Consider the following 24288-nt stretch of genomic DNA (forward strand, 5'->3'; position numbering starts at 1 on the left):
GGGAAGTACTAATAAATGTCATTTAGTAGGAAAAAAAAAAAAAAAAAAAAAAAAAGGTAAAAAAGTACAAAAATTTGAAAAGCATCTTAAGCTTATCTCAACTTACTAGATACCAAAGATCTAAACATTTAGATAAAAAAAAAATTTCATGACAATTAGGCATATTTCTTCCCAATTCTAACGAAAATAAAATAAAACAAAATAAAATGAATGAAAAGTAATTCAAAACAATGATAATAGCACTGTTTTAGATCATTAAGAAATGTATAATCATATTTTCATGACATTTAGGAAAATGTCTTCCTACATACCATAATAAAATAATATAAAATAAACATATATAAAAAAAATATATGAAAGAAAATGAACAACGTTAATAACTAATGCATAATAATTTAAAAGTAAGACAATAGCATTGTTTTAGATCATTAAGAAATTTATAATGATATTTTCATGGCAATTAAGAATATTTCTCTCTAAATACCATAATAATATAAAATAAAAAAAAAATTAAAAATTAAATTAATGAAAATGAACAAAATATTTATAACTAATGAATAATGAATAATAACTGTTTTTGGATCATTAAGAAATGTATAATCATATTTTCATGATAAATCAGAAAATTTCTTCCTAAACGCCATTAGAGCAAAAAAAAAAAAAAAAAAAAAAAAAAAAATTAAATTAAATTAAAAATATTTAAGACTAATGAATAATAAGTTAAACAAAAGTCAATAGCAATGTTTTAGATCATTAAGAATTGTATAATCATATTTTCATGACAATTTCTTCCTAAATAATGTAATGGCAAAATAAAATAAAATTAAATATTTAAAGAAAAAAAAAACTAACAAAAATATTTTTGACTAATGAATATTTTAAAAGAAGGTTAATAGCAATATTTTAGATTATTAGGAAATTTGTAATCATATTTTTATGACAATTAAGAAAATGTATTCCTAAATACCACAATGCCAAAACAAAATAAAATAAATTAAAATAAAATATTATAAAAAATAAAATTAAATTAAATTAAATGAAAGAAAATTAACAAAAATATTTTGGACTAATGAATAATAACGTAAAAGAAAGACATTTACATTGTTTTTAGATCATTAAGAAATCTATAACCATATTTTCATGACAAATAAGAAATTTTCTTGCTAAATACCATAATGCCAAAATAAAATAAAAAAGAAAATTAACAGAAATATTTAAGACTAATAAATAATAAAATTTAAAAGAAAGACAATAGCATAAATAATTAAAAAAAAAAAAAAAAAAAAAAAAAAAAAACAACAACAACAGGATTGTTTTAGATGATTAAAAAAAATAAATAAATAAAATAAAATAAAATAAAAAATAACATTTAGGGAAAATGAACCATCCTGCACTCATTTTTGTCCAAGCAAATGCTCTTTAGAATTAGTCTATCCTTTGCCTTAATGAAACCGACTGTCCATGATGTAAACTAAAGGCTACTGGCCACTGGCTGTCTTCAAATGACCTACCCCAAATTCCTGTTTCAATAGGAAATTGGTTAATGCAGCAAACACACCAGTGTTAATGAAGCCATTTCATTAGGAAGGATGAAATATGAACGGCTGTAGACAGATGAAAAGTGAACCCAGCGAGGGGAAAAGCCTAAATATCATTAGCGATCGCACGGCGAGACGTGGGTAAGGTTGAATAATATAATTATAAGAGGCAAGGCCTGTGACATTTGTTTCTTATTGTCTAAGTGGCAGTTGAAAGGCCTCTACCCTGGGCCGGGCCCCTGGCCTTCCTTCTGCACTGTTTTAACAGAGATGAAACCATATTAGGACGTGTATGCTAAAGTAAACAATAACATAGTTGCAATGAGATGGAAATTTTTCAGCTAATGGTGTTTGTCATTCCTGTTTTCAGTCCTGGACTTAAGTTCTTTGCTTCTTTCTCTTTTTTTTTTTCCACGTCGTCTTTCTTTTTTTTTTTTTTCCCTCCCTCCCTCCCCTCCCTCCCTCCCCCGAGCTTGGGAGGACTGTGTTTATGAATAACAACTGAAGCGGCCAGTGCACGACCTGGTGCAAAACACACAGTAAATAGATCTGCTTTTAACATGCCTGTTCACTTTATTTGCTTGATATGTTGAATTAGCTTTCCGTCTACAGTTAAAAAAAAAAAACCTCAGAGACAAATAGAATGCATGCTATTTTGTCTATGTACTAACATTAATCAAAGATATATTTCAGTATTGCACAGTATTTTAGCCCAAAAGATTACATACTACAGCCAAAAAAAAGTGAAAAGAGAGGGTTAAAAAGATGTTTTTAAATTCTTTTCTCAAAGCAAAGCATGATCTTATTTTGGATCCAAGGATCGAAAACTAGGGCTGTTACTAACGATTATTTTGGTAACCAAGTAATCGGTTGATTTATTCTGATGTTCAATCGAGTAATCAGGCTTTTTTTGTTGTTGTTGTTTTTTGTCTGTGTGTGGTAATAGACCAAGGTGAACAACAGACTTTAAAATTACTTAAATACATATATAATAGCAATAAATAATAAATAATTAGTTCATATAAAGAATCAAAAACAAGTAAACATATGGTTTTATTGAACAAAACTGTTAAAATTCATAATATATTAAAAACAATAGAACTAATGTACTTTATGCATTTTAACAACAGACTGCAGATGGCGCCAACTGCCTGACGATGTTTTTACACTTTACTGTGCCATCTAATCTTTGTTTAATATTGACCAAACAATATTTCATTCAAATATCCACTTAATCTTTAATACTGTGCCATTTCTTTACGGCAGAAGTGTTACAGCCACTGCAATTTCTTGAATATGTGGAAATCAAAACGTGTAAATTCAGTGTGAGGGCTTGAGCTTTTATTTTGAAATCGCGATGAACCGTTAGCATAAGTTACCGAGAAAGACAATTATATATTCTCCTGTGTTTGCCTAGGTTTATAAATGATTTACCTTACAAATCTGATGAAGTGGCGCACGTTGCTTTCCCATATGAATTTTATAATAAACCCAAACTCATAGCAATATGCAGAGATTCAATTTTAGATGCCCCAAACATGTAAATGATAACTGTTTGTGGGGAGCAAAAGCGTAACGGCTAATTTGGATCACGTGTTCCTTAATAACCAATCGCATTACAGCCTCGACGTCACTGAATTGAGTGAATATTAGTGATGTGAAGTTCGGATCATTTTACCTACTCTAACCTTTGAGTCTGGTTCAGCAAAATGAACGAATCTTTTTTCAAGTCATTACGTTCATTTAGTTCATTTTAGCAAAATATACTTAAAATGTTACCTCCCTAACACACCTACTGCTTACACAAATGTTGATCATGCTACAAACAAGACAAAGCTATAATGCTATAACAAACAGAAAAGATTAATTCATTTTTTAGCTGGGTCTTTAGTCTATGATTAGCTCACCTCACCTCCTCTCTGACAAGTTTTCGGGTTTGAGTCGTTCATTCATCACTTGACAGTCCACTCAGCTTAACATATGCAGTCTGAGCTGGAAAGAGTGTTGATTAGTTAATCGCTCGAGTCTTCGGGTTCGAGTTGTTCGTTAATCACGTGACAGCCAGATAAGGTGAACGAACGACTCTAAAAATCCGAAGACTCGAAACAGGTGAACTAATTCCAGTACAGAACCTAACAGGATGTTGCGCATGCGCGACTGAACTAATCACTCCCCGAGACGACTCGTTCTTCCCGAGTCACATTAAAGATTCATTCAAAATGAACGAATCGTTCAAGAGCGACCCATCACTAGTGAATATCAGTCAGCGTGCGTCCCAATGTGCATACTATCCAGTCTAAATTCTATGTGATATTAGTAATTTTCAATACTATTTAAGGCAGATAGGGTGGATAGTATGAGTTGTACAAAAGTACAAAAATACAAAAGTATTGTTTAGTGTAAAACATGTTAAAGATTAACAGATAGGCTGTCGATTCATTAAATTATAAGCCGTTTTCTCTAAAAAGCTGTTTATTCCGCGTAATGAATGCTCTCTACCATTAACATCCATTTAAAGAAAACGGCCTCTGGTCTCCTTTCCCAAGTACTGACAGACCGGAAGCGTTAGCTTTAGCCATTACGCTTTTTCGGCTAATGGTTGCAGGCTTGCCATCTAGTGGCTTTGTTTACTGAATGGAGCCGCTCTGAGACGCACGTAACGTTACGTAACCTAGAAGCATGCAAATAATTAAAACGCATATATTAAACTTGCATCGCATATATTTATTTAATTAAATGGTAACGTTTGTGAATTCACAGTAGCATTATGCTTTATTATGATTTTAAATGGATTTCATATATCATGGAGCCTTGATAAACGCTCTAAAAATGCATTTCATGGATTCTCGTCCGTGGAATGAGGCACTTCCGGTATTTTGCAGGTTAAAATCGAGTACTCGAATCGAGGAATCGTAAATAATAAGGTAAATGATACAATCACTTTCGTATTTGCTATATGTACGGTCAGGCAAAAACCTTTACCTTTTTACGATTTTCAGTTTATTATTTTGAACCAAATAAATCAATACATTTTAAATCAATTAAGAAATTTTAACCCAGATTTTAAAAAGCTAACCAGTACTAAAGTAGAACCTTCACATAAATCATCAGCCCAAGTAATATTTGTGATACATGCCCTTGTGAAATCAGTTACTTTTCCATACAAAGAAACATGCATTACACTAATAGCATAAACAATATTTTTGCAGTTCCATTTGGTGCCAAGAGTGGCGCAGAAATGACACTTCACCTTTAACAAAGTCCAAAGTCAAACTCTTATTACAGAGTTTAAAAGCCACAACAAAACTTTAGCTAACCAGTGTAGGCGTATCTCCTTTCCTCCCCACAGCACAAATACGCTCCCCCTCAGTTTTTGTCTCTCTCTCACACACACACACACACACACACACACACTCGTTCACACACACACACACACCTTTCAAATGCAAGCTGTTTATTTACTTAATGTTAAAGCTATTCCATTAAGCAGCCAGGCCCAGGTGCTTCATCCCTAAAAGGGATTTTGCTTCCTCAAATAAATACCGCAGCAAGGCACTGCCAAAATGATATTGACCATGAATATAACAAATGTCAGATAGAGAACAATAAACATCAACCTATGTGAGTCATTAATGACAAACACTTTAAATTTCAGTGAATGCTCGGAGCTTATGATGATTTATGAACATAATCTGATCATTGTATGGTGTATTTTCAAGGAAGAAAAGCTAAGACTAAGCCCATATTGTATGGCTTACCTGCTTATGTTCAACAGGGTGCTAATGATTTCACTTTCGTCTTACCAAAATGAGTTCAACCGTGTGGTGTATTTGCATTGCTAGTACAAAGAAAACAAAACAACTAGAGGAAAAAAGAAAAACACAACCTTACTTAAGAAAAAAAAAAAGAAAATGCATTCACTTGATGTTGGGAGCACTGTCTATATAATCATTATATCATTCAATTTGACCCATTTAAAATACGGTCATCTCTTTTCAGTTGGATGAAGAAATTGAAAAATGATGCAAAAAACAGAAAGAAAAAACAGAGTATGTCTTCAGATGAAAAGAAGACAAACTGAGCTTTGTGATATATGTGACAAACACTCTCGCACACACTCCTCGCAGAGCGTTTTTGTGGACAGATTTCCCTTTCATCTCTCTGAAGACAACTCCTCTGACAGAAGCCGAGACTGCTGCCTGCCTGACTGCCATCACTTCCATTCAGTACAAAGATTCTGTCACGAAGACTCGCTCCGACGCAGTGGCAGACCAACTATATCAAAGCCTTTCCTCCTCTAAGAGAGCAGAATTCATTAAGTTATCAATACCAAGACAAATATAATGGGTTTGTAATTGTCATTTTCAAATAAGCATTTAGAGAAGTGCCTCTTCTACACTTTCTAGTAAATAAACAGCATCTAACTTTTGTTCAAGTTAGTATCTGTTAAATATGTTATATCCTAGTACCTTTCCTTTTTCAGATTTTCAGTTTACCATTTTAAGCCAAATAAATCAATGAATTTGGAATCAGTTCAGAAATTTTTTGCAGACACCCTAACATAAAGCACCATAAAAGCAATCCAAAAGTAGGACCTTTGCATAAATCAACGACCAAAGCAATATCTTTGATATATGCCAGTGTGAAATCAGTTACTTTTCCATACAAAGAAGTGTGCAATACATTAACTGCATGCACAAAACTGAGAGATTTGTTATATAAAATATTACATTCCATAAAAATAACATAGAAGAAAGAGAAGCTAGTTTTAAATGTAGAAAAATCATGCACAAAACTTGTTAAATTTGTTAAATATTATCTATAACCTAAAAGGAAAATAAACTAGTTGTCGCAACACTTTACAATGTTTCATTAGTTAACTACTGTGGTTAACATGAACTGAGAATGAACAATACTTATACAGCATTTATTAATCTTAGTTAATATAATTTCAACACATACTATTGCGTTATTAAAATCAAAAGTTGTGTTTGTTAACTTTGGTTAATTCATTAACATTAACTAACAATGAACAACAATTTTTACTAACTAAAGTTAACAAAGATGAATACATACTGCAATAAATGTATGGTTCACTGTTTGTTCATGCTAGTTAATACATTAACTAACGTTAACAAATGACACCGTATTGCTACCCTAGTTGTAAACTTAAAAAAAAAAAAAAAACATGCACAAAACTGTATGTTAGATAAAATATCATCCAACAAAAATAACCTAGAAGGAGAGGAAGCTAGTTTTAAACATTAAAAAAAAAAAAAATCTGGATCTGTTCCACCTCTAAGTTTTTGTTCTTTCTGACTGTTTCCAGGCATACACTGTCATAATTTGTTGAACTGATATTCAAGTTATGGCCAACAGTTATTTAACAGTACCAATGCTTAAAAAAAGAAGAAAAGAAAAGAAAAAAAAAGTATGTTTTGGACAACAAAGAAATACTGTTATTAATGATTACTGTAATCGTCCATACAATATTTCTATGCTATTATCTTTAGACACTACCACACTACAGGAAAATGCTGACACTTTCACGATTAACAAAAAAGAAGCTAGCGCTAATTCTGTCATTTCAGACGTTGCCGCTCTAAAAATTCTTATTATTACAGCAGAGTTAAAAACCTCTCTGGAGTTATGCACACGGGCGCATAAACAACTGTGTGACTAGTGTAAGCATTTAACTTTCTCGTTAGCAATCTCCCCCGTGTGGCGCTTTAGCCATGCTGGCTTGTTTATTATGTTCATAGCTCTGGCAGAAAAAGAGATTTAAGTGAACTCCTACGAATCGGAAGCACTTGTAAATGCATAGAAACACACTCAGCTGTAGAAACAGGGGAATTAGGGGCTTACCAAATGCTAATGCTAATACAAAGCAATTTTCAACCTGATGCTGATACACAGAATTACATTTTTTTTTGTAGTAAGCAATAAAATGTACTCGCAAGAGCTATTACATGGACCCTAATCCACCCCTGCGCCCTAACATGCATCAATATACAACTTTTCATTTGGTGTTACCTCAGAATTTCCATCTTTGTGGTTGCCGTAAAACGAGAGGATGAGGCAAATAAAGTAAATAATCAAGTGTATGATCTTCAGAGGCATTCCAATTTAGCCCTTGGCAGGCGCCACACAGCATGCAAATATCATATTTTCCCCTGCTGTTTAGCTTTCTGAAAAAGTACTCAGTTTAAGTGGATATACACTTACTTTAACTTATGGAAGTGTGGTTGAGTGGGAATAAGACTACACCAGTCATCCATACAAAAGCAAGTGGACCGAGTTAAATATATAGGTACAGTACGTCATTTTGCGTTAGACCTAAGTGTATAATAAATCATAAAGAGCTGGAAAGTCCGTAAAGTCATCAAAATCAGTTTTAACGTAATTCTTCAGCACCATTCTAATCATAATCTGCAAATTCTGTGCAATTTACAGTATGATGAGGACTGTCTTTGCTGGCCAGTTGCTAAAATAAAGAGAAAAAAGAGTGATAATACACTACTTCTGTCCAAAATTCCCATCTGTGCAAAAACACTGGGAAAAAAAAAAAAAAAAAAAAAACACAGGGTGGATAGGCAAGTAGGTAAACAAGTAAATAAACAATACTGGTATTTTGCCTTGTTTTCCAGGAAAATACTTAAAATTGTCAAAGTCAATAACATTGTGGGTAGCTTTAAAAAAAACACACTTTTTGGTGTCATGCATGCCAGTAGCAAAACTTTTTCTTTAATAATTTTACTCATTTAGTTGAAGCATATATCTTAAAAAATGAAATAAAATGGAAAAATGCTTATGCTTAAGCAATGAAAAAAATATCATATTCTTTCCACTGAAAATGAATCATCTTACATTAAATTTACATTTTATGAAAAATGTATGTAAATTTGTTCAAGGATATTTAGATCATTTACAAAAAAAACAAAAAAAAAAAAAAAAAAAAAGAAGAACAGAAGACAAAGATACTGATTACAATTCAGTTTTTTTCCAGTGTTTGTATTATGACAAGAGTGAAGCCAACAAACAAGCGATCCAGAACGAGGACAGCAGTAGCTTTAAGAAGGTGTACATGGTAAGAAAAACAAAAAGAGAAAACAAACACAGACATAACAAACTAGGTTTGCTTATTCGGGTGTGTATGAATGTGTCTGTAAGCATGAGCTCATGGGAAAGGATGGGAAGTCCCTTCCTTGTCCACCATAATGTCAGAGATAATACACAGACACACAAACTCAATCCCTCTCACACCCTGTGCCTTAATACTGCACGTGGACACCCCTACTTCACTTCTATGGTTTGCTCTGGTCTCTATGTCAGCTGCTTAGGGCTGTTCCATTCTGGAGCAGACAGGTTGGGAAACCTGTTTGGAAACCAAATATTGTTTCACACATCCTTTGGTGCCACTAACGACTAAATTATCCTTGTTGTAATATCTTGATAATTCAAAAAGTCTTCTTAATAATTGACAATATGTTAAAGTCAACAGGGAGCAATAAAAGCCTAATCGTTTCGTGAAACCAAAAAACATAAAAAAAACAAAGGACATAAAAGACCTGTGCAGTTAAGCAAATAAGCCGTCCTGTTTAGCAGTAAACTTTGACAAAAATAAATGACCTCTCCTTTTCTCTCAACCTTGAGAAAAGCATACAAACACAAGAGCTGCAACAAATCGAGTGATTCATTAAACTAGATATAGAATAATAGCACATGTCCTGCCCTTTCTAGTCCGTCAACAAACGCACACAGACACACACAGCTCCACTGGAGTCTAATAACTAATCATTTGTTTACCTTCTCCAAGGACTTGCTTATTTGCGGCAGTCTTCAGTTCCAGTGCTGCGTTTAACCTCCCTGCCCTGCAGAGACAACAAGCACAGAGGAAAAGCTGTAGATGTAAAATTACTGCAGCTGTCACAAAGCATCAGTCATCTCTGTGTACAAAATGACATTAAAATAAGCTATTTTGGTAAGCTCTTTTGCAGACAAACTAATGAGGACTCAGTTGTGGACATACAGAAAAAGTACATTGTCTACTAAACACAACTTGAGAGAACAGAAAAACACATTTATCCGCAGCATTACTAAACAACTGTTAACTACAACATAGAAATGTGTGATTCATCATCTGTATTATACCATTATATTTTCAGGGTTAAACTTTACCTTTATATCAAGCAACAGTCTGCTGCAAAAACCAAATTAGGTACCAAAACAAATAACAAAATATATGATAACGCAAAAAAAAAAAAATAATAAAAAAAATGCACAAAAAGGCTGCATTTATTTGATCAAAAAGACAGTAAAAACAGTAATGTAGTGAAATATTTTTACCATTTTAAATAACTATTTTCTATTTTTAATATATTTTAAATTCTAATTTATTCCTGTGATGACAATGAGAAATTTTCAGAATTACTCCAGTCTTCAGGGTCACATAATAATTCAGAAATCATTTTAATGTAAAAACTGTTGATCTGCTTAATATTTTTCTGAAATCCATGAATCATTTGTTCAGGATTCTTTAATGAATAGAAAGTTCAAAAAAGCAGGATTTGTTTGAAATTGAAATACCAGTAGTACCATTTTTTAACATGGTGTCACAGTAATACCATTGTAAAAAAACAATTTGTTGATTCAACTTAAAATAATTTGTTACCTGGCTGCCTTAAAATTTTAAGTTCAAAAAAAGTTTAGTCAACTTGAAATGTTAAGTTGTATTAAGTGACAACTTGGATACTTGAGTCCATTCAACTTAAAATTTTAAGGCAGCTGGGTAACAAGCCCAGCTTTTAAGTTTTACAAACCAAATAGTTTGTTTAGTCAACTCAAATATCTAAGTTTTCACATTTCAAGTTGACTAAACTTATTTGAGTTGACTGACCTTAATATTTTAAGTCCGCAGGGTAATAGATTATTTTAAGTTGACTCAACAAATTGTGTTTTTTTTTGTTTGTTTGTGTGTTTGTTTTTTACAGTGACCACGGCATTCTTGGAAGTACCATGGAATACAACATGATACATGAATATCAGTTAAAGTATCTCAGTATTATCTGTCACAGTGCCTTTTTATAGAGTACCTCCTTCTCAAAGCCAGTGAGGCATTTACAGTCTCAATATACTCCAAGAGCATATTCTCATGCTAGACTATTGAGAAAGATACTATAGGCCAGCATCCCTTGGGCATTTGAATAAAAGCATGAAAGCTTAGCCGAACGTGAAAAAATATGCAGTTTACATTTGGCAGTCAAAACAGTGGCTGGCCGTTTGAGCAGAGTGATTCTGTTTATCTCAGGTAAAGCGAGCGCAGATAAAACACATTGGTACAGCCCGTCCATGTTCCTGCATCAATTATCTGCTAAACACCCTTGTTAAGGTGGGTGGTCAGCATTTACAGCGAGTAAAAACACCAGCCACCACAAGAACCCTTTTCCGTGTATCTTGTGCCGATTCCGTTTTCTCTCATTCTAATTCATTAGACTTCAATTAACACGTCATCCCCGCTGTTATGAATCAATAGCTCTTGGTGACAGGTGATGAATTTTTCAGCTTAAAAAGCTAAACATCATTTATTCAAATCACCTGCTAAGGTCTCAGGTGCTAAATGAGTTTACTGAAATGCCTAACGCTCATTTAGACAAATGTTCTATCGTCCTAATGACGGGAACGCTTTGCATTGAAAACGGGAGGGGGTGGGGGGGAGAGAGAGACGCACAACAGCAGTTACCTTTCAGTTTTTAGCACCGTAATGTGTTGCTAAATCGATAACAGTCCAGACTGAATGCATGAAGTTGGAGGTAATGCTGGTGTTTTGAGCAGCGGGGTGGTGGAGGCCCGGGGAGTGAATAAATATGCTCATACCGTCAGGCTCAGCTGGAGAAGGAAAAGAACCAGCACTCTGGTGCTCGGGGAACTTGCTGAGATGATCGACTTCATGGGTGTGTTATGAAGGAAACACGGCAAGAGAGACGACTAAATGAGCACGTGGACTAAACACTGTCTGAAGATGATAGCGAAGAAACAGACAGAGAAGAAACAACAACGTTAAGTTCTTGTGTAGAAGTGTTTCTTCAACTATGGGCAATTTTGGCCTTGTGGACTTAATTAACTCACTTTTCAACTTCACTAGTTTGCCTAACAATGTCCAAAAGTTGTTGCAAAACTTGCATCCTATGTACACACGATTACATATTTTTTACACTTTTTGTATAATTGCACCAAAGAGATATTTACTGGATTTTTTCTGTTTTCTTCACAGAAGTCAGAAGTTTACATACACCTTGTTAATTATTTTACCAAAATAAGATGGATCATACAAAATGCATGTTATTTTTTCTTTAGTACTGACCTAAATAAGGTATTTCACATAAGAAGGTGCATTTCCATTACAGATTTGTGCAAAACTTTGGTGATATTATATAAATGTCAATAAAAAAGTATTGTGAAATGAGTATTGTTTCCATTAACAGTTATACGACTAAAATGTAATTTGTTCCTCTCGCGATAAGTCACGGCAACGGATTTTGGTGGGATTTGGACAGATTTTTGGCTTGATTTAATGCGCCGCAGATGCGTGCAGTGTACATAGTCTAAACATTAACATCAGGGAAAACCCCTTATATTTAAGAGCGACTACGTATGAAGCATTTCTTGGAGTTTATAGTACAGTAGAAGAATGATCATATGACTTTTTACATATGCCATGTGACCTGTAAATGCGAAAAAGCCATTTCCATTGCAGTTTTGCAAAGTATTCCTTTTTCGAATTTCGTAATTTCCATTAGGCGTATTTTCAGTTCGCAATTTCAATTTGCGCATCTTGAAGGGTAATAGAAACGCAGCTAGAGATGTTTACATATAGTCCACAAGAGAAAATTTATAAAAATGACTCTTAATACAGTGTTGTTACCTGAATTACCCAGAGCTGTTTTTTTAGTGATCGTTGTTCATGAGTCCCTTGTCTGTCCTGAACAGTTAAACTGCCCGCTGCTCTTCAGAAAAATCCTTCAGGTCCCACAAATTCTTTGGTTTTTCAGCATTTTTGTGTATTTGAACCATTTCCAACAATGATTGTATAATTTTGAGATCCATCTTTTCACATTGAGGACAACTGAGGGACTCGTATGCAACTATTACAGAAGGTTCAAACGCTCACTGATGCTTCAGAAGGAAACAGGATGCATTAAGAGCTGGGGGTGAAAACTTTTTGAATTTGAAGATCAGGGTAAATGTAACTTATTTTGTCTTTTGGGAAACATTAACTTATTTCTGTAGCTTCTGAAAGGCAGTACTAAATGAAAAAAATATGATATTTAGGCCAAAATGTACACATCTTCATTCTGTTCAAAGGTTTACACCCCTGGCTCTTAATGCATCGTGTTACAAATACACAAAAATGTTGAAAAACCAAAGACAACTAAACAAAAAAACAGCTCTGGATCATTCAGGTAACAACACGGTATTAAGAATCAAGTGTATATAAACTTTTGAACGGGGTCATTTTTATTAATTCAACTATTATTTTCTCTTGTGAACTATATGTAAACGTTATTTATGAGAAACATCTTATTCAGGCCAGTACTAAATATGTATGTATAAAAGTTTGGGGTAAAACTACAGTTTCATTATTACAATTTAAAATAACTATTTCTATTTTAATATATTTTAAAATGCTATTTATTCTTGTGATGGCAAATCAGAATTTTTAGAAGCCATTAATTTCTTAAAACGCATTAAAAAAAATGACAAGTTTTGATGTGACCATCAAATAACAAAAAGAAAGGAAAAAGGTTAAAATATGATAATTTTAATCAAATATTAAGGTAATTGTGTTTGACCTAGAATCGCAAAAATTTACATGGCCGCTAAAAACTTTGGTCATACATGACAACGATGGCTAAAACTTACATCATGCACATGAATATCAACAATCTCATTTATAAAACCAGACCTGAAGAGGACTTCTGGAAAAATGTTGTTCTTATTCAACCGCATTTACATCGCACAGGCTGTCGAATCACACACTCCAGCCGATTCCTGGCTAAAACCAAGCCAATCCTAACGGAAAAGGCCCTGGTGGTCATTATGAACGCCTCTTCAGTCCATCTAATGGACCATCTCTTTCCTCACTTCACCAAAAACACAAGAGCACATGAATATTTACCACCAAGCAAAGCCATTCCATTAATCGGTTTGCGAATGCTTAAATAGCATATCTGTGGCTACTTCTGCGGAGGGGTCATAAATGAACATTCCTGCTTCATTAGCATATTAATTTATGCAGAGATTGAGTGCAGCCCATAGGCTGTGACCAGCTCCTCTTCTCCCCGATTGGTCAAGGAAACAAATTTATCCAGTGTCCTCTAACAAGCACTGCTTAAAAATACCATAGAACGGTGTTTCGTCAAACTATTACAGGAAAAGCTCGCTTTTGTTCCGTACAACAAAAAAAAAAAAAAAAAATTTTTGAAGAACACTCATACATACAAGCACCATAAAAGCAGTCTCAGATGTAATATTTAAGATATTTATATAACATTTCCACCCATTTTAGTAATTTTGATTATTTTTTACATACCATACAAAGCTGCCATATAAAAGCAAGTCAAAAAAAAGGGGGAAAAAATGATATTAAACTTTCAATGTATGTAGAATAAAATTACCTTAAAAAGCTAAAATCAAAAAAGGACAATCGCATCAGAAAAGGAGAAACCAGAAAGAGAGACCGCGAATGAGAGACTGAGCAGAGGACAGGCTGTGATATCTATATTGAGTCCATTTGTGTTTGTTTTTAGGGTGTGTGCACATGATTTTCCAAGTCACTGTCTGTGCTCTGAAATACAGGAAAATTGCATGACTCACTTTGAGACAAATGCAGCTGTTTACAAAGGCCTGACAAAAAGGTGACTGAACCGAGGTCTCGCTCTCTTTCTCTCCTACTCGCTCTCTCTCTCTTACCAGTGCCTGATTCATTTCAACTATTCCCAAAAACCTGAAAGTCATTTTTATAATTCGCTTACAAGCAGGCTTCGCCCATTGTTTTGCACGTCCACGTTTGTGTAAACAACAGCGGTTTCCGACATGCAAACAGACGCGAAACCTAATTTATCTGGGCTTGTACGTGGGTCACTTGAGCTTCTGGAGGCCGAGCGAGTCAGTACATAGTCTGTTGAATGTCAGGCTGTCTGAGTCTAGACATTTTTTTCGGACCTGCCCTCACGTTTTGCTGAGCTAAGAACAAAGTACACAGAGTACACACATACACACACACACACATAGCTTTCACAGTCTTAATACCAAGGCAGCGGTATTTCGTTCCTATCCCAAAACAAACAAGGCAGTGCATTTCTTTACACTATTTAAATGTTAACAGGCAAGAGCGAGGGCTGAATAGAGCATTCTTTCACTCTGGATACCAGAAACGGCCCAGCCAGACTTTCAAAACACATTCTAATGAAATCATCCAAAAGATAAATAAAAAGCTGCACTTGTTTTCTTTTCTGAGCTCACCTCCCCCTCTTCTTTCTTCTCCTTTTTTTTTGTAATTGGATTATACTTTTTTTTTTTTTTTTTAGAGTACAGACCAGCACCATGAGAGCATGGAACTACTGTAGAGCGATTTCTCATTCTCTCTTCCTCTGACATGACATTTATACAGCTAAGGACTAAGGATATGAGGGTTAACACAGGTCTTACTTTCAAACTGAGGGTTTTAACCCAGTTACGCAATGAAATAGTGCAGTTTTATTAATGACTAACACCAATATAATGTAGATATCTAGAGGCTAGGGTTAGCAATGTAATATAATTTAATCAAAGGTACACAAAATTGTACTTCAGGTCCATGATTTTTTCCTCAAAATGCACTCAAATATTATTTGAGAATGTCTACTTGAAAACAGACGTAATTGACCATTTTTTTTGCAGTTGCTGCCAATTCTGAGATCTAGAAAAAGGCTATTCAATTTTACACTACACATAGCAAATAAGATATTAAAAGCTAATAAAATGTGCATTATCCATTCATTAATGTGACCCTGGACCACAAAACCAGTCATGAGGGTCCATTTTTTTAAAATTGAGATTTATACATCACCTGAAAGCTGAAGTAAATATAAATAAATAAGCTTTCCATTGATGTATGGTTTGTTAGGATAGGACAATATTTGGCCAACTATTTGAAAATCTGGAATCTGAGGGTGCAAAAATCAAAATATTGAGAAAAATCACCTTTAAAGTTGTTCAAAGCAATGCATATTACTAATAAAAAATTAAGTTTTCATACATTTATGGTAGGAAATTTACTAAATATCTTAATGGAACATGATCTTTACTTAATACCCTAATGATTTTTGGCATTAAAGAAAAACTGATCATTTTGATTCAATATATTGTTGGCTATTGCTACAAATATACCATGTTACTTAAGACTGGTTTTGTGGTCCAGGGTCACATATTTTAGTATAAATGGCCAAATATTTGCAGATTAATCTGTCTTGCCAATATATAGACTGTCATTCAAAAGTTTTTAATATTTTATTATTTTATTGCTCATTATTCTAAAGAAATGAATACTTTTAATCAGCAAAGATGTATTGAATTGACAGGAAATACATTTATAATGTTACAAAATATTTCTATTTTAAATAAATGCTGTCCTTATGAACTTTTCTATTCATTCATCTCCATTTAAAACAGCACAACTGTTACTTTATTAAAGTAATGTAACTGATTACATTTGATTACATTTTCAAATTTACATTTCTACGTTCTTCTAAACTGTTAATCATTTTCAAACATTTAAACTAGGCAGGGTTAACCTTAAAGTAGTTCTCAACACTAATCACTGTCAAACTTTCAAATTCATCACTTGAATTAAGATTATAATAATTTAATTTTAAAGCACATGCGACTCAAAATCAGACTTTAATAACTCTTTTTTACCTTGAGATTGTTCAGAAGTAAAATACGGATTTAAAATCACAACAAGATACAGATATTTAATAGCTATGGTACTGTTTTTGAAATCAAATCCATGACACGAAACACTGGTATCTAACAAAGCCTTTATATATATATAAAAAAAACCAAAACAAAAAAACAACAAAAAACAAACAAATAGGAAATAAATCAGTTTTCGAATAAACATGTTTCCTATTCTGTGCCCTAAACTCCTAACATATTGTCATCTCATATTTTCAATTCAGTTTTGGAAATAAATAAATTAAATCTGTATAGTATGTATATGAAAATATTTCAATGTAACCCCCTTAATACTAACATTTTCATAAGTAATTGTAATTTAATTAAACTTTTTTTCTCAGTAGCTGACAGATTACAGTTACATTTATAAGGTTATTAAATTATGTAATTCTGTTACATGTACCTAGTTACTCCCCAACACTGATAGACAGATAGATAAAAAGATAGAAAGATAGATAAATAGATTTTTTGTATGATCTCAGCCATGCTTTAACGTCTCCTCTGACATCATGTTTCCTTTTTCTCCCCACGAATCCCCTTCTTTTTCTCTTGCTCTCTCTCTCTCTCTCTCTCTCTTTCTCATCTGTTCTCTTGTCTCCTTTGACCACAGATCCTGTGCCCTATTAATATCAATAACCCACAAATTCCATTTCCCTGTGCATACACAGAGTGAGAGTAAGCGTAGTGACTGGAGCAAAATCTCTCAATACAGATTCACTTCTCCTTTTGAGGCAAAGATCTAATTGGACAGGAGAGAGTGGAGGCAGATACCGTGTGGTTTGCTCAGAAAGAGGGAGCGAGAGAGAGAACGAGAGGGATCCGAGGCGCGCAGTCAGAAACGTAAGCGATTTAGGCAGTATTTTTAGCCCAGCGAGCAAGAGGCAGAATAAACGCATTGCTTAAAGTCTGCGAACACTTACCCATGAACATAACCCAGTGCTCCACAAGCAAAATCCAAACAATTCCAGCGTCCCACACTTTGATCTGCACTATAACAAAAGTCCTCTCTTCACCAGATGCCTCTTTATCAAGTTGTAAGTGAGGTGCGAGCAGTGTGCAACCAGCAGCCTTGCCCCGTTCGCGCTCTCTAGCTCGCACACACATGCACTCTCGTCTCGGGGGCTGGAGGTATGTGGTCTAAACACAACAAAAGCCTGAGTCGAAGATTGAATATGCAGGAAGAGGGCCTCCGTTTGCATAAACACAAACACTCAGCAAATGAAGGGCTGGCACCGATCGCTCCACTGCCTGCTGGGAAACGCATACCTGTCCCGTTCTGTCCCTGGGATACTTTAATCAAACTACAGCTGGGAAGAAATGGACTACACTGGAGATGAACTACAAATGTTTGGTTTGATGAATCCCAAATGAGTAAGTGAAAAATGTATGCAGTATATATATATTCTTCGCATGAAATACTATTAAGAAACTTTTCTTATTTTACTGAGAAATATATTCTCAACTATATCTCATTCTAGTTCTCCTACATAAAGTTTGGCATTAACTTGTAAGAATTTACAAAGTCATTTATGATCAATGACATCTGATCATTCCAGCTTCTCCCAAAAGCTTCAGTTCTCTTTTTTTAACAAATAATTTAAGCTTGATTATACTGCATAGTTTAAATTTCTTCTACAAGATTCAGTTTTTCCCTAATTAATTTTTTTTTAAAATGTTTTGGTCTAATACAATATAATATAAAATAACGTAACATATTATAATATAATGTAATGTAATATTTAACATATTTAAAATATAATAATTTATTTTTTTTGTTCTTGTGTGAAATAATACTGTGTTTTTTATAATATAATACAATTAATATAACATAACATAACATAAAAATTAATAATAATATTAATAATTTAAAAAATTTGTTTTGGCTGTTTTGGTTTATGCCTTGCACTAGACACAACTTCACACGATATCAACAAAAGTAATATTAAATATAAAAATAGTGATGATTATAATTTCCTTTAACTGATATTCACTCGTTTTGCTACTAATTTGTTTAGATAAAATAAAATAAAATAAAATAAAATAAAATAAAATAAGAAAAAGAATAATAATACTCATTTGTTTTGGCTGTTTTGGTTTATGATTTGCACTAGACACAACTTCACACAATATCAACAAAAGTAATATTAAAAATAAAAATCAATAATAATAGTGGTGATGATGATGATTTCTATTCATTAACTCACATTCATTAGTTTTGCTCCTAATTTGTATTGATAAAATTAAAATAAAACAAAATAAAATAAAATAATAAAATAAAATAAAATAAAATAAAATATTTAAAAAATATATGATTTAGTTTCATTAACTCAATTTTATTTTGCTACTAATTTGCTTTGCACAAATATAATATAATACTGTATAATATAATATAATATAATATAATATAATATAATATAATATAATATAATATAATATAAAATATAATATAATAACAACTATCTACTACTACTACTACAAATAATAATAATAATTATTATTATTATTATTATTATTATTACTACTATTATTATTATTATTATTATTAAAACTCTAATTTGTTTTTTGTTCACACAATATCAACAAAAGTAATATTAAATATAAAAATCAATAATAATAGTGATGATGATGTTTTTTTTTTATTAACTCATATTCACTTGTTTTGGCTGATTTGCATCTGCTGTTTCCACTTTTCTTACATACTTGCTCTGTTATTTGCAAAACTTAGGAATGAAAACAACTTCGACAAACAGGATGTAGGTGGAGGTGAAATGGACAGTGTAGTTCAATAATGTGGTGCTTTACTTCTTGCAACTCTCCCTTTCTCTCTCTCTCTCTCTCTCTTTCTTTCTCTCGACCTTAAAGTGGCTGTTAAGAGATGTAATGTCACATGATCGACGGTAAGCTGAGGAATCACGACTCATTCCTGCGAAGAATCCCAAGCATGACACTCATTCATAAACGCACTCACATGTGTGACTTTAACAACTCACTTAAAAAAAGGAACAGAGAGCGTGAAACTTGGAGAAAGAGAGAGATGGAGAAAGATGGGGAGAGAAAAAGGGGAAGGGATCGGGATTGACGGATGAGGTGAGCAAGAAAGGAAAAGAAAGAGGGAGCACAGACAGAACCTCCAGAAAATAAACAGGGTGTCTCGTTTCAAAGGCAAGGGGGACACACAGGCATTCCATTGTTCAAGCCAATTATCAGAGGCAAATAATAACAGCAGATGGATCCAGCAAGGCCAAAAGAACGAGTGAGTGAGAAGTGGAGAGCTGCAGAACAGATGATGAAATGTGAGAGAGGAGAAGGAGGAGGAGGAGGAGGAGGAGGATAAGGAGAAGGAGGGGTCAGAATAACCCGGTCCTAAAACCCCACACACCAGATGTGGACTTCTACGGGGACGGTGCACAAACAAACTTTCACCACAACCTTGCCGCATAAACACGAGATGATTTAAAGATAAAAATATTCTACTTATTATTTGATTTGATTTATTTATTTATTTATTTTTGCTATTTTTGTTTCACAGACAACAGCAGAGAGAGGTCAAGAATGGAATTGGGACATGGTCAGAACTCAAACCTGCCTTTCTCACATATTGTAAGCTCCAATAAACACCAACACCAATAAACAAAACTGCCCCACAATTGTCACAATTGATAATGACTTCATGCTAGAAATGTCAAGTGCAAAAACAACAATAACACATTATTATTATTATTATTATTATTACTATCATCATCACAAAAAATATACAGTATTATTATTATATTATATTTATTATATTTTATATTATATTATATTATATCATAATATATTATATTTATAAGACACTCGGCTTCAAAACAACAACAATTAATAATAATAACAACAACAACAATAATATTGTTGTTGTTATTAGTATAGTTATAGTTATTATTTTTTAGCACAAAAACATACAGTATTATTTCACACAACAAAATATTATTATATAAAATATAATAACTACATTAACAATTAATAAAAACAAAAAAAAAAATTAAAACTTTTTTATTATTATAGTTATACAAGTATTATTATTATTATTATTATTATCATCATCATCAACATCATCACAAAAAAACAGTATTATTTCACACAAGAACAAAAAACTAAAATAAAGTAATAATAATAGTAAATTATTATATTATAAATATTATATTCTTTGCATCAAACACTTGGCAACATTATTATTACTATATTACTATATTCACAATAATAATGTTGTTATTATTATAGTTATTTTTTATCACTGACATACAGTATTATTTCACACAATAACAAAACGAGAATAATAATTAAGTATTATATTTTAAATATGTATTATTATACTATATTATATTATATGCTTTGCACCCAACACTTTGCTTCAAACAACCACAACAAATAATAATAATAATAATAATAATAATAATAATAATAATAATAACAACAACAATACTATTGTTCAATAGAAACATTTAGCTTCACACAAGAACAAAATATTATTACATAAAATTTCTAAAAACAAGAGCAATAATTTTATATTTTTTTATTATAGTTATACAAGTATTATTATTAATATTATTATTATTGATCACTAGACACATTTAGCTTCACACAAGAACAAAATGTTATAGAAATTATAATAACTGAATTAACAATTCATTAATAAATTAAAAAACAACAGTAAAAATATATATTTTTATTGTAAATGTTTTATTATTACAGTTCTAAAAGTATTATTATTACTATTATTATTATTATTATTATTGCATTTGAAACATACCCTACTGTTTCACACAAGAACAAAAATAAAATAAATTATTATATTTTAAATATATTATATTTTATTTGATATTATATTATATTATACTCTTTGCACCAGATACCTTCAAAACAGCAACAACAACAATTATTTATTATATACATTTTATAAAATAATAATTATTATTAGCGTTAAAACTATTATTATTATTATTATTATTATTATTATTATTATTATTATTATTATTATTATTATTATTATTATTATTATTATTATGCAAGAATGAAATTGGGTCTCCAAAAGCAGCCAGGCTAAATATAAACAGTATGTACTAACTAGTATTCCACAGCTCCAGTTTAAAAGAACAGTTATTCTAATTACACTAACTGTAATTTGCTCCTTGCACAACCCAAGCTGCTCATGAGACTTACTTTGTTCAATCAAAATTGCATTATTGTCTTTACTGTCAAAAAGTTAGTTGTTTTTGCTTTGAGCTACTGAGTAAAGGCTATGTGCTATGTTGAGAGCATTTCTCTGTTTTGTTTTTTTGGGGTGTATTTTATTAGCAGCGGAGCTACAGGGAAGAGCATCTGAAGCGAAAGGAACCGGCAACTCAATATGCTGAAGGATGTGTCATATCGCTGCTCAACTGACAGCCCAAGTGTGTGCGTACGGGGAGAGGGGGGGGCCTTTTTCAGCCTAAAACAAAACGCATCCTCAATGTGCCCCTGTCAAGGGTGGGAGATGTCTTCAGATAGTGGCACAAAAGATCAACCGTTCCTTTTCAGCCGAGAGAAAAGAAAGAAAGTTTTCGTTTCATTAACTCAAGACTAAAGCGTAATTATCTCCCTATGGGCCGCAATCACCAAAAGAAGGATAATAGAACTGAAAGCACTTTCCACTCCACTCATCTAAGCGGTTCTTTTCTTCTCTCTCTTTTTTTTTTCCACTTGTTTTTTCTTCTCCGCCCTCAGATGAGATTAACCAATCGAATAATGGCAACAGATTGCGGGGGCAAGAGGAAAATACAACTTTCAGAATGGTGTCTGTTCGACAGCTTTAAAGATTCGCCGTTATCTGGCTCAGTGTTCTTCTACTTGTCAGCGAAATGGTTTCCTTTCCTTTCGTCTGGCATCTCTTTTCCTCTTTATCTCTCTCTCACTGACTTTGGAACGGGGTGGAGGAAAAACAGGGTGAGGGAGGTTAGCCGCTAAGTCGCCCTGCTTTCTGGTTCCACCTAAAACGAGCAATTTCACAAATTCGAGATTTAGATTTAGATAAAACGCTCACTTTTTAGAAGTATATCCCTTTTTCTCAATTACTAACAGGCTGCTACTTAAAGGTGCTTGTAGCGCTAGCCCCAAGATAAGTCCCTCAAGGATTTGCGGCTAGAAACATAGAGCAGGCCCTGGATTTAATTAGCTTATGAAAATAATTGCCATTAGCGCAACTCGGAAACGGTTTGGAGCACCACGCCATGACAGGAGGAGAACAAATCTCTCACTTCTGGAATGGACGAGACAAAGAAACAGCGCGAAAGGAGGAAATTGGCAGGCCAAGCGGCTGTTTTGTGCACTGACACAGAGGTCGAGTTAATTAGACTATTGTCATTTTAATCAGGACAGCTTCTCGGTCAGCCTTCCCTCAAAGAGCGAGCGTGCGCACGTCGACGCCGCGCTCAGGGCCTCTGCTCGCTGTGTGTGTGTGTGTGTGTGTGTGTGTGCGTGCCGCTTCTATGGACTCGCTTCGCTAATGAGCAACGCCACAGAAACAAAGCCCCCGAAGGACCACCGGGGGAAACTCCTCGCCCTTCTCTCTGCTCACTTCTCTGTTCATTTGAAAATAATTTAAATATCAAATATTTGAAATCATTTGCTTCTCCCTGGCTATCTGATATTGAATGGCAAGTCTTTCATGTTGCCTTTATTGTGTTCGTAAACCGGCATTAAAATTCAGAACTATCATTACAAGTCACTATATTTATTACAGCAACTATCATTTCCGTCCAAACCACAGATTGTTTGCGGATAACTATGAATATTTAATTCTGACAAGACATTGTAACGCAAAAATATCCACAATGAGAGCTGACGCACCATAAATGCATAAGTCCCGTCCAAACAGTTGAATTTACACTGTACACTGTATAAAGTCCAAACTTAAAGTTTTAAGTATAATCAAACTGGCTGTACAAATCACTTCAAATCTTTTTTTAATCTGGTCTCATGTAACTTTAACATGTAACTTTTAAAAATTAGGTAATGAAAAAAACATGACTAATTGATCAAATCATTTTTACAGTGTACAATAACTTATGATTTCACCAAACTCTAATTTGGTTATGGTGCACATAGTAAGTAAACAAGCACTCTAAAAATGCTGGTTTAAAATGCAACCCAGCGCTGGATAAAATATGGACAAACCTAGGGTTTTATTTTTTTCCAAATTCCATTTTTTCCATTTTAATTTTTCAGGATTCTTTTTTTCTATCTTAATTTTTCTTTAATGAATACATTTAAAAATAAATAAATAAATACAATAAAAAGGCATGTCTCATTAATCAAAAACATGAAACATAATTTAACAGCACTTTATTTAAAATGCATTTTTAAGGTTCTATAAAACATGCTTTTTTTCCCCCTCAAATTCAGTTTTTTTTTTTCCTGGATTTTCTGGATTTCATTTGAATGGTTTCATAAAATTTTTAAAGTTTAAAATTTTCAAAAGCATCTCTAATTAATTGATTTTATTAAAAATAAATAAATAAATAAATATTATATATATATATATATATATATATATATATATATATATATATATATATATATATATATATATATAATAAATATTTTTGAAATATGTTTTCTGGCAAATATTCCTTAAAACATAACATTTTAATAATAATTTTAGTAGTAGTAGTAGTAGTAGTAGTAGTAGTACTACTATCATTACATCAAGTAATATATGTCTGTCACAGTTTCTTCAAGTTAA

The 24288-nt window shown here is 32.7% G+C and overlaps 2 protein-coding genes across 9 annotated transcripts in view; both read right to left on the reverse strand.

The window, feature by feature from the left end:
* frmd4ba (FERM domain containing 4Ba) overlaps positions 1–13574 on the reverse strand; it is a 322166-nt gene extending 308592 nt beyond the window's left edge. The window contains exon 1 of the mRNA XM_051113075.1: positions 13571–13574. The gene's annotated coding sequence lies outside the window, so the exon portion shown is untranslated. The remainder of the gene's footprint in view (positions 1–13570) is intronic.
* The window catches only part of foxp1b (forkhead box P1b), a 207743-nt gene that overhangs the window by 127948 nt on the left and 55507 nt on the right, over positions 1–24288 (reverse strand). For 6 of the 8 annotated variants that reach the window (XM_051113080.1, XM_051113084.1, XM_051113081.1 and 3 more), the window contains one exon: positions 9345–9409. The gene's annotated coding sequence lies outside the window, so the exon portion shown is untranslated. Of the gene's footprint in view, positions 1–9344; positions 9410–17452; positions 17586–24288 lie in introns of those variants that run through there. The other 2 variants (XM_051113082.1, XM_051113083.1) reach the window with 1 other exon arrangement.

The sequence above is a fragment of the Labeo rohita genome, chromosome 6 (genome assembly GCF_022985175.1).
Source record: "Labeo rohita strain BAU-BD-2019 chromosome 6, IGBB_LRoh.1.0, whole genome shotgun sequence".
NCBI lineage: Eukaryota > Metazoa > Chordata > Actinopteri > Cypriniformes > Cyprinidae > Labeo > Labeo rohita.